The sequence below is a fragment of the Chiloscyllium plagiosum genome, chromosome 21 (assembly GCF_004010195.1).
Source record: "Chiloscyllium plagiosum isolate BGI_BamShark_2017 chromosome 21, ASM401019v2, whole genome shotgun sequence".
NCBI classification, from domain to species: domain Eukaryota; kingdom Metazoa; phylum Chordata; class Chondrichthyes; order Orectolobiformes; family Hemiscylliidae; genus Chiloscyllium; species Chiloscyllium plagiosum.
The window spans coordinates 36,145,588-36,157,955 of record NC_057730.1 but is presented as its reverse complement, the minus strand read 5'-3'; the positions used below and the strand labels follow the sequence as shown (position 1 = coordinate 36,157,955).

The following is a 12,368-nucleotide window of genomic DNA, read 5'->3' as shown; positions in this document are numbered from 1 at the left end:
GCTATCCCTTATCAAAAATGTCACTCCCCCTTCTATCTTGCCTCCCTTTCGATCCTTCCTGTAAGATTTGTATCCTGGAACATTAAGCTGCCAGTCCTGCTCATCCCTGAGCCCATGTTTCCGTAATTGCTATGATATCCCAGTCCCATGTTCCTAACCATGCCCTGAGTTCATCTGCCTTCCCTGTTAGGCCCCTTGCATTGAAATAAATGCAGTTTAATTTATTAGTCCTACCTTGTCCCTGCCTGCCCTGACTGTTTGACTCACTTCTATTCTCAGTTGTACCCGTCTCAGATCGATCTCTTTCCTCACTATCTCTCTGGGTCCCACCCCCCACCTTACTAGTTTAAATCCTCCCAAGCAGTTCTCGCAAATTTCCCTGCCAGTCTATTAGTCCCCTTCCAATTTATATGCGATCCGTCCTTCTTGTACAGGTCACTTCTACCCCAAAAGAGATTCCAATGATCCAAAAATGTGAATCCTTCTCCCATACACCAGCTCCTCAGCCACGCATTCATCTGCTCTATCCTCCTATTCCTGCCCTCACTTGCTCGTAGCACTGGGAGTTATCCAGATATTACTAGCCTTGAGGACCTCCTTTTTAAATTTCTGCCTAACTCTCTGTAATCTCCCTTCAGAGTCTCAACCTTTTCCCTTCCAATGTCGTTGGTTCCAATGTGGACAATGACCTCCTGCTGGCCCCTCTCCCCCGTGAGAATATTTTGCACCCTCTCTGAGACATCCTTGATCCTGGCACCATGGAAACAACACACCATTCTGCTTTTTCTCTGCTGGCCACAGAAATGTCTGTCTGTACCTCAGACTACAGAATCCCCTAACACAATTGATCTCTTGGAAGCCGACGTACCCCTCGTTGCATTAGAAATAACAGAAACTTGGCTGTACGTACTACGTCAGGAATTAAGGGCTACGGGGAGAATGCGGGCAAGTGGAGTTGAAATGCCCATCAGCCATGATTGAATGTCGGAGTGGACTCGATGGGCCGAATGGCCTTACTTCCGTTCCTATGTCTTATGGTCTTATGGTCACCCTGAGAATCCATCACGCCCCCTACATTTTCCAAAACAGCATACCTGTTTGAAATGGGTATATCCACAAAAGACTCCTGCCCTAGGTGCCTACCTCTCTCACCCTTCCTGGAGTTAACCCATCTATGTGACTGTATTGGAGACTTCCCTCCCTTCCAATAACTGCCATCCATCACATACTGTTGCTGTTGCAAATTCCTCATCACTTCTATCTGTCTCTCCAACTGATCCACTCAATCGGATAAGATTAGCATCCAACAGCATTTTTGGCTGTGGAACTTGATTTGAATATCTGCATAAGTCACAGTTTTATCGAGCAAACATTTGTTTGGATCAACAGGAGTAGACTATAGTCAAATAAAAGTAATCATTTTATTTTCAAGCATTTTTTGCAACTTCCTAACTTCCTCCCTCTCCCCCTGCATTAGTGACTCGTTGTTGGTGTATTGAACCATCAGACGGCTATAGCATTGGAATTCCCAGTTGGAATTGAGTGTAGGATCCTCCTGACACTCTAACGTCAAGTCCCACAATCTTTCAAGAACTCGGCCCGCCTCCAAATCGGTCCTCCAGCACATCCCTAGTTCCCTTTCATCCTCCATTGACAGTCATGGATTCGGCTGTACAAATCCAAACCTGTTACCACCATCCTAAATCCCTTTACCTCTCTCCTTCTCCCTTTAAAGAAATTTATTTGAATCTTTCTCTTGTCAGAACTGTCAACCAGCTGTACCAATATCCAACTTTTATCTTCTAATACTCCTGTGAAACATCTTGAGATATTTCAGAACGTAAGAGACACAATATAAATTCATATTTTGGTGATAGAATAAGGAAACAAAATCAAACCTAATCCTTTTCTGGTTATTGAGATGACCAGCTCACTGAATAAACTTAAGCTATTGGAGGAGCCAAGTTATCTCTTCCTGAAATTTGAAGTTCAGTTGTACCTTGGTCATACAGCCAACAAACATCTCATTCCCTAACTCAACAGATACCAATCCATAGTCAATGTTGAGGCCAAAAATATCCCCAATTAATTTTAACAAGTGATAAAATAATGTTATATTATTTCCTGATTCAAAGGATAGTGCAGGATTGCATTTTTCAAAAGATTTTAATTATGGTCTGCATTACTCTTGTTCAGTTTTATATATGGCACAGTGTTCATTTAACATAGGGTAGTTGCAAATTGTGTCAAATTTACTTTTCATTGCTTTACACAGACATTCTGAAAATAATTCAAATTACATTATCATAACTTGAAGTGAAGTTTCAGTCTCTAAAAGACAGTGAACATTATCAAGTTGTCAACTGGTGTCATAGTAATGTGAATGGACTAGTAATTCTGAGGCCCAGGTTCATGCTCTGTGGAACAGGTTCAAATCCCACTACAGTAAATGCTGAAATTTAAATCCAGTTAATAAATCTGGAACGAAAACGCTAGTTTAACGGTCTCCACTTTCCTGGACAGTTGCAGTTCCAACACTACTCAAGAAGATTGGAATCATCCAGGACAAAGCAGCCCACTTGACATAAACTCCAACCACCAGCTTCGAAATTAATACCTTTGGCATTGATGCACTGTGGCAGAGGCGTGTACGAGCCACAAAATGAACCTCACCAATCTTCGTTCAATAACATCTTCCAACCGGCAACCTCTATCACCTAAAAGGACAAGAGCAGTGGATGCTGGAAAACTCATCAGATACAATTTTACTCCATCATACACCATCTTGGTTTCAAACTGTACTATGCTTTGAACAATATGGGAGTGTAGGATTGTTGCTATTAATGTACGCATACACATATGCAGTTTCTTTACTGTCTTTTGCTATAGGCTAGGTCAGGCAGCATCCAAGGAGCAGGAGAATCGATGTTTTGGGCATAAGCCCTTCTTCAAGCTTATGCCCGAAACGTCGATTCTCCGCTCCTTGTATGCTGCCTGACCTGCTACGCTTTTCCAGCAACACATTTTTCAGCTCTGATCTCCAGCATCTGCAGTCCTCATTTTCTCCTATTGGCTAGGCCAGACCACTCAAAACATTCTTATGCAGGCATTCCCAGACCAGAACTTGCACTTTGTTTCGGTAAGTGTACAGTGAACATTACCCGGACTAGGTTGACTCCTAGATTTTAAAACTGATAAAATTTATTCACAAAATTACACAATGAAACACAAAGAACAGAATAAAGAACCCCTACAGAACTCAGTCTATCCAAACTAGATTTAAGTATGCTGTTCCGAATATACACAACAGTCCCAATCAGCAAACTCCCTTTAAAACCCAGTATAAATGGAACACATGCTTACAGGTTGAAGGGCAGAAAGAGAGAGAGAGAGGGAGAGAGAGTTTCCACACAGCTCACTGTTGAACTCCTCACCAGTTCAGGACTGAACTAAACTGCTCAGCTCAGCTAGAGAGCTGAATACTCCCCTATCTTTAAACAGGTTACTTCTAAAACATGGCCACTTTGCCCTGAAATCTCATCTGTTTACATATAAACAAAAGGCCTCTCAAAATCCTTTTCATCTCTGTACCAAGCCAGACTGATTGGAGCCCGGCCTGGTTTATTACCCCTCTGAAAGAAAGCAAGGACAGAGTATCCTTGAGCCAAGGAACAGCTATCAGAAAAAAAAGGTACTAGCTTTGTTAACACTCTGAGTTAATAACTTGGAACTCTCTACGTAACAGCAGTGGTGGGTGCCTTTGTACACCCAGGGTTTCAGAAGTTAAAGACGACAGCTCACTGCCATGTCCTCAAGGGCAATTAGGGATAAACAATAAATACTGGCCTACTTAGCAACATTCATATCCCAGGATGAAATAAAAACTAAAATGGAAATATCAACTGGCATACATGTAAAATAGGTTGTTGATCATTGCCCTGACCATCACTGTATTTGCTAAGGAACACCAGAATAGTGAAACACAGATAAGCTCTTCATCATACTCGTAACAAGTTTGCCAACACAGACAAAGATTGAGAGTGCGTTACTATGTTTGGTAATTACTCACAAAAAAAACTGGGAAGGGGGCAAAGAACTTCACTCATGATCAGAAATGTGCATGATATGTGTTCAGGCCATAGCTATTGTACTGCACTGAGGGAACTGCGAGGTTCAGTAAAGGATAATATATTAATCAAACAGAAATACTGCAGTTGGTTAAAGCTCAGCCATAATTATTATGATTATAACAAGAGTACTTCAGGAAAGTCAGGGCTGGTTAGTGCAAGTTCACTCTTGTGTATAAAGTCTATTTTCATTATGTTTTGCAGGTGCACTACAGGGAAATACATAAACAACTCTATTGGTATTTGGGGACAAAAGTGATGATATTGGCACTAGATTGATATGAAGAAATACCAGTCTGGTGTCAGAGTCAAAAATCACATGACATCAGGTTATAGTCCAACAGGTTTATTTGAAATCACAAGCTTTTGGAGTGATGCTCCTTCGACCTGTTTGACTATAACCTGGCATCATGTGATTTTTGACTTTGTCCACCCCAGTCCAACACTGGCACCTCTACAGTCGGGTGTCAGGCATATGAATGACATGTCATAGACTCATAGAGATTTACAGCACAGAAACAGACTCTTCGATGCAACTTGTCCATGCCAACCAGATATCCCAACCTAATCTAGTCTCATTTGCCAGCACTTGGCCAATATCACTCTAAACCCTTTCTATTCATACACCCAACCAGATGCCTTTTAAATGTTGTAATTGTGCTAGCCTCCACATCTTCCTCTGGCAGCTCATTCCATACATGCACCACCCTCTGCATCAAAAAGATGCCCCTAAGGTCCCTTTTTACATTTTTCCCCTCTCACCCTCAACCTATGACCTCTAGTTCTGTACTCCCCCACCTTAAGGAAAAGACCTTGTCTATTAATCCTATCTATGCCTCTCATGATTTTATAAATCTCTATAAAGGTCACCCTCAGACTCTGATGCTCCAGGGAAAACAGCCCCAGCCTGTTCAGCCTCTCCCTTTCACTCAAATTCTCCAACCCTGGCAACATCCTTGTAAATCTTTTCTGAACCCCTTCAAGTTTCACAACATCATTTCAATAGGAAGGAGATCAGAATTGCACGCAATATTCTAAAAGTGGCCTAACCAATGTCCTGTACAGCTGCAACATGACCTCTTAACTCCAATACTCAGTGCTCTGACCAATAAAGGAAAGCATACCAAATGCCTTCTTCACTATCCTATCTATCTGCAACTTCACTTTCAAGGAACAATGAACCTACACTTCCTGCCCTGTGAAGCTGCTTTTTGGTAGGTGCCTCAAAGATTGCATATTAACTTGGAAAAGGTTCCTGCTGCTGGACTATTTTTCTTGCCAGTGGAAAACTGGACAACAGTGCTGGCATTTTGCCTGCAGTTCGAGAAAGCTGATGAAGGCTGTTCACGTCTTTGAACAATATGGGAGCACAGTATTGCTGCTGTAAATAAATGCATACACACTTGCAAGAAAAAGACAACAAAGCTACACACATTATGGTTAAAAAGGGACTATTGCTTTGGAAATTCAATTTGAAAAATTAGTATGCTTTGTATAATCATAAAGCCTGAAGAAGGGCTTATGCCCGAAACATCGATTCTCCTGCACCTTTGATGCTGCCTGACCTGCTGCGCTTTTCCAGCAACACATCTTTCAGCTTTAATCATAAAGCATCAAGGTTCTTTTGCAAATTTGGTATAACTTGAACATTTCTAACAAGCAAAGTGCTAAAGGCATTGTCCCTTGGGATTTGCATGGTGATAGAAGAATAGTTTACAAAGTCAAATGGCGATGCTTTGCTTGTTTGTGGTATAATATTTCAATGGTGCTTTAACATCACAGCTCAGTGATTTCTAATTCCAACTACCTTAGCAGCTATTTGTCGGAACAACACAACTGAGAAGCTCCTGCCTCAAGGCATCTGGAGGAGCTTGCAGGATCACAAGTGGAGGTTGCATACAGTAAGGATTCATTTAGCGACTGCTATCCAGTGAACCTTAATATGCCCGAGCAGTTCCTGCCACCACAGGCCAACAGCATCCAAACTCTTGATGAATAAATGGAACAATTACAACAAATGCTATGACTTTAATTTTAACTTTTCCCCAATTGAACAGATAAGATTTGCATAATTGATCAAAGCATTTGTATTATCATAAAATAACCAGGAGCATTTAAATGATAAATTACATGTGGATCTTTTGTAATCCATTTAAGTTCCCACCTTGCCCCCTTAATAAACTCCAAATCAGTCACGTTCTGCTGCCTGAAATCTAACTTAACTAACTCCAGAAGAGAGTAATCCTGAGGGTTACTGGATGAGTTAGCCCGCACCATTGATCTGAATACGCAGATTCAATTCCTGTTATGGCAGCAGGTGGAAATTAAATTTCATTCTATGAGAGACTTGGAATTATGAAATAATCTCAGTTAAGTGATCATGTAATTACCATCAATTGCTGTAAAGATCCATTCATGCCCTTAATATCCTTACGTAGTCTGGCTTATATGCGACTCCAGACCACAGTAATGTGGTTGTGTCTGAATTGTCCCTCTGCAGTGGCCTCGCAAGCCACTCAGTTCAAGACTTATTAAAGATGGAGAACAAATGCTGACCTTACCTGCAACACACTCATCACATGGAAGAAGTTAAAAAACAATCCTTCTAACCCTGCACTGAGCTTGCTGCATTAACTCCCAATTTTGCAAAGCAAAACTTTGCTTAAAAACTCTCACCCTTGGCCCTCTTCGTCCCTACCTCTGGAATTTAGCGCAGTCCTCCAATTTTCCAAGATCTGTGTTGATCCTATTCTGTCCTCTTGTGGATCCTTAATTTTAATCATTCCATCAGTGCCTATAACTGACTTGGCTCTATGTTCTAGAATCCTCCTCCTCACAACTCACTCCTTCTTCACTCCTCTCTTTTACAATGATGATTAAGATCTTTGGTCACCTGACCTAATCATGAGATCTAACATGACATGAATGTTATGAAGAAATTGATTTAACACTTGTCTGTTATTAAGGGAAGAATGGCATTGGTATATAGGGAATTGAGTTTGGAGCAAGAGCTAAAACTAAGGGAGGCAAATTGCCGAAAAATAGACATGGGCCAAAGATATCAGTGGTGGGACCAGAGATAACAGTGTGGGAGCCATAGAAAAGTGGTTGTCAGTGATACCTTGTTATGGTTAGGCAGTAAGAATAGGACTGGGTGAAACCAATGCCACTCAACTGGAAAACAGCGGAGGAGGATTGTGTGGTTAACCGATCAAAGGTTGCTGATACATTAGTAAGTACAAGGAGACAATGAAGCCATCTGAATCTTTGGTAACCTAGCAGTGCACACAAACAACAGCCTAGCCTCATCTACTTGCTGTCCCTCAGCTAAATCAACCAAAAGCAGTGTTAGTTTTAACATGTGCACGATTGACACCCAGCTGTATTTCACCACCATCTTTCTCGAGTTCTCTAGTAATGCTAAATTAACAGACTGCTTATCCAAGATCCAGTGCAGGATGAGCAGAAATTTCCTCTAACAAAGTAACAGAAATGATGTGGAGGTGCTGGTTTTGGTCAGGGTGGACAAAGTCAGAAATCACACAACACCAGGTAATCGTCCAAGCAAAGTGGATAATGGGGACCCTGTAGATGTAAGATATCTGGACTTCTGGAAGAAGTTTGATAAGGTGCTGCACAAAAAGTTAGTTCACAAGATTGGATCATATGGGATTAAGGGTAATTTATTAGCTTGGATAGGCGATTGGCTGACAGAGTTGGTATAAATACTTTTTTTTCGGATGGCAAGAAGTAACTAGTGGGGTGACATAGGGTTCAGTCCTTGGGCACCAGCTATTTACAATCTACACTAATGACTTGGATACAGGGATAGAAGGCACTATAGCCAAATTTCTGATTGACACAAAAATAGGTAGAATGGTAAATTACTATGAGGAAATAAGAATCTTACAAGTGGATATAGATAGGTTAGGAGAGTGGGCAAAATATGCCAGATGTGAGCTTAATGTGGATAAGTGTGAGGTTGTACATTTTTGCCAGACAAATGAAAAGGGGACCCGTTATCTAAATGGGGAGAGACTTCAGGGTACTACGGTGCAGAGGGACCTGGGTGTTCTCGTTCATGAGTCACAAAAAAACTACATGTGGGTACAGCAGGTAACAAAGAAAGGGAATGGAATATTAGCTTTTGTAGCTAAAGGAACTGAATGTAAAGGCAAGGAAGTATTGTTGCAACTATACAAGGCACTGGTATACAAGACCACACCTAGAGTATTGTGTGCAGTTTTGGTCCCGTTATTTGAGAAAAGATGTAGTGGCATTGGGGGCAATTCAGATGAGGTTCACTAGAGTGATCCCAAAGATGAGGCATTTGTCGTATGAAGAGAGATTGAATAGTTTAGGCCTATACTCTCTGGAATTTTTAAGAATGAGAGGAGATCAAATTGAGGTATTCAAGATGATAAAGGATATGGATAAATAGACGTGGAGTGGATACTTCCTTTTGTGGGACATTCTCGGACAAGAGAACATAGTCTTAGGATAACAGGTAGTAAATTTAAAACAGAGTTGAGGAGAAATGACTCCTCCCAAAGGGTGGTGAATCTGTGAAATTTGCTACAAGACAGATTCTTACTTGGCAACGGGTTGAAGGATTATGGGGAGAAGGCAGAAAAATGGGGATGAGGAGCATATCAGTCATGATTGAATGGTGGAGCAGACTCAATGAGCCAAATGGCCTAATTCTGCTCCTATATCTTATGAAATTATGAACTTACAACTGGTTTATTTGAAATCACAAGCTTTCAGAGTGCTGACAAAGGAGCAGGGCTCCAAAAGCTTGTGATTTCAAATAAACCTGTTGGACAATAACCTGGTATTGTGTGGCTTCTGGCTAAGTATTAGAAAGACCAAAGCCAATGCTTTATTTTTCCCTATTCCTAGCTACCATCTCTATATCTCACCTCGTCAACAGATAAGGATTAAACCAGTCTGGTCATAACTTTGGTGTTATATTTGTCCTCAAGATGAGCTTCTGATCACAAACTTACATCATCATCAACAACATCTATTTCCAACTCTGTAAAATCACCTGACTTCACTCTAGTCTCTACTCTCCTGCTGCTAATATCTTCATCCATTACTTCCACACTTGGCTATTCAAATGCACTCCTGGCTGGTCTCTCACATTCTACCCCATGTGAATATGAATGACCAAACACTGTGGTGCCCATATCTTAACTCCTAGCATGCCCCATTCCTGTATCACCCTAATATTCACTGACCTATGATAATTCTCCATCAAACAAGGTTATGATTTTAAAATTTTCAACTTTGTTTCCAAATTTTGCCATGATCTTGCCAAGTTGTAATCTCCGCCAACCCAGAACTTTCCAAGACATCTGCATTCACGTAAGTCTAACCTTGACATCATTGCTTCATCATTGATGGTGTCTATTCAGTTGCCTAGGCCTCAAACTCTGATATGCCCTCCCTACACCCTCTGTTTTGCTACTCTCCTTTAATCTGTACCTTAAAATCTACTAATTTCAGTTTTGGTCCAAGTTATTGGTTTTATGATCTCCTTATTTGGTTTGGTGTTGTACTTTGTTTTATAGTGTTCCTATGAAGCACCTTGAGATGTTTTATTACCTTAAAATTGCGATATAAATTTAAGTTGTTGCTGTTGAGACTGGCAGCAATCATATATATAAAAGCAAAAGGCAGAAAGATTATTTGGTTGTCAGTGTTTCAGGACCCAAACTACAAGGTTAAAGGATTTGAAGTCTGGGACCAGTGAATATTTCTCTGCTTGTTTACACATTTTCCTGTCAAGAATGTTAATGAGGCACACTCCAGGCACTTACCAGGACTGCAGCAGTCATCATCAGAATACAGATACTTCATGCAATTCACCTTGAGATATTTATATTTATTTGCTTGTATTTTTAGGGTAAATATCAGGAATTATAAGAACTAAATTATAAAGCTCCAACTGACAAGAAGCAATCTTTTCATTTCTAGGAAATATACTGCTCCAGTGAGCCATAACGCAAACAAAATTCCAACATTACCAAGGTTATCACAACTCTCAATATCAACCATACATTCTACACAAGGACACACGTACATCAGAACAACTAAAACATTGATATTTCTAGAATTGCATTAAGTTGATGGCTAATTTCTTTCTGCGCATTCATAATGGAATGTATTTTCAGTCATTTTATATTTTCTGGATCCACCTTGCCAATCCGCCTGTGCCCTAGGCCAATCAGTACATCAAGCAGGTGATCTATTTTCAAGCATCTAACGTTCCTGCGCAATCAGACTGATTGGAATTGCAGACGGCCCCAAGGATATTTCTTTGACAATTCTCAATCTCTCTCTGCATCTGTCCTCCATTTGTTGACTTCATAGGATGGTGATGTCCCCCTAGGACGTTGCTATGCAAACATCAGAAAACATCAATAATGCTGGGATACTAGCACACACAATTAATGCTGCTGGCATTTTGACCATGGTTGATCTGTATTTATACAAAGGTAATTTTAGCAATTACATAACAATCCTCTTGTTTCAGTTCATCACAAAGTGCATTCCCAATTTGCTACACTCAGATCAATAGGTAATGTTCACACTTGAACAACTTGCAATTTTTCTGCTCGTGATGCAACATTATGATATAGGCACTATAAAAAAGCTACTTATTGCAGTTTGTCCCTGGTGGTCATTATAAATTTCAGGAAGTATGCTGTGACCCTGTCTAAGATGAATATGCTGGTGTCATTGGTCAGTCAGTTCAGTTAGATGAGTCTGCTCCCGAGCATGACACATTTCAATTATTTTCCATAAAGAGAACACAAAGACACTTCCAGATGTGGCATGGCTGAAATTTATCTTTTGGAAAGGAAAAATGCCTCATCAGGCTACAAGCTGTTTACTGTGGCATGAAAAGAAGATGTATGTGTATGTGTGTACTGGCATATCTCAGAAACCTCAATGCAGCATTCTGAGCCTTGGTCAATTGTATGAAGAAACTCTCAAAATCAATAATAATTAAAGTGGATCATCATCATGAATAAACACTTTGAATCAGAATTTTTTCTTCAGAATTAACACACACTTTTGAAAAGAAAAAGAAATCCAGAAATTTAAATAGCCTTTTCTCATTTATACCACAATAACAATTCATATTTAGGTTGAGCCTTATAATAAATAAACTCCCAAAGAGTTTAAAAAAAATGAAATTTAGACATTGAGCCAAATAATGTGATACAATGATGTGTTATGATCCTAGCTAATGGTAATACTCGTCAATTCAGAATCTAAAATAAAACCTGATTGATAGACCACAAATTTTACTTTTGCAATTTAGTTACTATGGTAGTCAGTCACAGTTCCATAAGGCTTTGGCACAATTACTTTTATGAACAGAACAGAAGTTTATGACACACAAGGAAAGATTATTTAAAAATCCATAAACAAGATAATTTGGAAAGACCCTATATACAGTAGCAAAGTCAAAAATCAACCATTTCCCCCAGCAATTTGCTTTACAGACACGTCAGTGAAATATCACCCCAATCTTCACTCTAACTTCTTATTCAACTAACAAGCATTTCTTTTCATCATCTTATATCTGTGGTGATTCTTTAAGCCTCTCCTGAGAAACACAGATAGATTAACTTATTGACTTTTCTCTTTAAGGTTGGTAAAGAAACTTAAGGCTTGTTTTTAGCTCTGATGGCTTGAAGAAGGGTGGTTTGAATATGGATCTTTCCTTCTGAACCCGACCTACTTGTAGCTGCTGGCCCCACATTCTAAAGCCTACCTTAATAATAAGCAGCAATTTTCCCATCATGCAGATTGTTGAGTCATTTAGCTTAAATCACATGACTTTTTTTAGAAGATTATCTTTAGCTCTATATTCCAAATGATCTTCTGACCCTTTTCTTGATTAAATAAAAAGAATCAGAACTTCATTGCACTGAAAACTAAAACCCCATTAACCCAAAGTGGAGACTTTGAATTCAAGTTCTCAAATAATATATGATAAATCTACATCATAAATGATGCCAAGACAGTTGGCCAAAAGCTTGATCAAAGAGATAAGGAGTGTCTTATACAAAGAATGAACTGTTGAAGTAGTGCAGGGAGGAAATTCCAGTTTTTGGCTTCATTAACTTATGGTATGACCAGCTACTGTGTACTGTTTAAAACTAGGGATGCTCAACAGGCCACAAGTAGATGAGCTAGTTGGTTATGGGATTGAAAGAGGTG

At 39.9% G+C, this 12,368-nt stretch overlaps 1 protein-coding gene across 2 annotated transcripts in view; it reads right to left on the bottom strand.

Moving 5' to 3' along the window:
• Positions 1–12,368, bottom strand: part of mad1l1 (mitotic arrest deficient 1 like 1) — a 906,958-nt gene that overhangs the window by 91,785 nt on the left and 802,805 nt on the right. The window lies entirely within an intron of this gene.